Here is a 1,168-nt window from a genome sequence, read left to right as displayed (position 1 = left end):
ACAAGGGAGGTTCATCTTCCCAAGTCTCAACACCAAATAATTTGGCATTCAGCTTCATGATTGCACCAAGGTACTTGGTAACTTGCTCTTCAGTAACATCCTCATTCTCTTCAGAAGAGGAATACTCATCAGAGCTCATGAATGGCATAAAAAGGTTCAATGGAATCTCTATGATCTCTAGATGAGTCTCAAATTCCTTTGGTTCCTCAGAGGGAAGCTCCTTATTGATCACTGGACGTCCCAGGAGGTCTTCCTCCTTGGGATTCACGTCCTCTCCCTCCCTTACAGGTTCGGCCATGGTAATTAATTCAATGGCCTTGCACTCTCCTTTTGGATTCTCTTCTGTATTGCTTGGAAGAGTACTATGAGGGATTTCAGTGATCCTTTTACTCAGCTGGCCCACTTGTGCCTCCAAATTTCTAATGGATGACCTTGTTTCATTCATGAAACTTACAGTGGCCTTAGATAGATCAGAGACTAAGTTTGCTAAATTAGAGGTATTTTGTTTAGAGTTCTCTGTCTGTTGCTGAGTGGATGATGGAAAAGGTTTACTATTATTAAACCTATTTCTTCCACCATTATTAAAGCCTTGTTAAGGCTTTTGTTGATCCTTCCATGAGAGATTTGGGTGATTTCTCCATGAGGGATTATAGGTGTTTCCATATGGTTCACCCATATAATTCACCTCTGCTATTGCAGGGTTTTCAGGATCATAAGCTTCTTCTCCAGAAGATGCCTCTTGAGTACTGTTGGATGCAGCTTGCATTCCATTCAGACTCTGAGAAATCATATAGACTTGCTGAGTCAATATTTTATTCTGACCCAATATAGCATTCAGAGTATCAATTTCAAGAACTCCCTTCTTCATAGGCGTCCCATTATTCATAGGATTCCTTTCAGAAGTGTACATGAACTGGTTATTAGCAACCATGTCAATGAGTTCTTGAGCTTCTGCAGGCGTTTTCTTTAGGTGAATGGATCCACCTGCAGAAGTATCCAATGACATCTTAGCTAATTTAGACAGACTATCATAGAATATATCCAGGATGGTCCATTCTGAAAGCATGTCAGAAGGACACTTTTTGGTCAGTTCTTTGTATCTATACCAAGCTTCATAGAGGGATTCACCTTCTTTCTGTCTGAAGGTTTGAACATCCACTCTAAGCTT

At 40.5% G+C, this 1,168-nt stretch overlaps 1 non-coding gene across 1 annotated transcript; it reads left to right on the top strand.

Moving 5' to 3' along the window:
- The first annotated feature begins 1,060 nt into the window (after positions 1-1,060).
- Positions 1,061-1,168, top strand: LOC112725735 (small nucleolar RNA R71). The gene has a single exon (XR_003164822.1). It is a non-coding gene; the product is annotated as a small nucleolar RNA R71 (small nucleolar RNA).

The sequence above is a fragment of the Arachis hypogaea genome, chromosome 11 (assembly GCF_003086295.3).
Source record: "Arachis hypogaea cultivar Tifrunner chromosome 11, arahy.Tifrunner.gnm2.J5K5, whole genome shotgun sequence".
NCBI lineage: Eukaryota > Viridiplantae > Streptophyta > Magnoliopsida > Fabales > Fabaceae > Arachis > Arachis hypogaea.
This window is presented reverse-complemented; position numbering and strand designations above follow the sequence as displayed.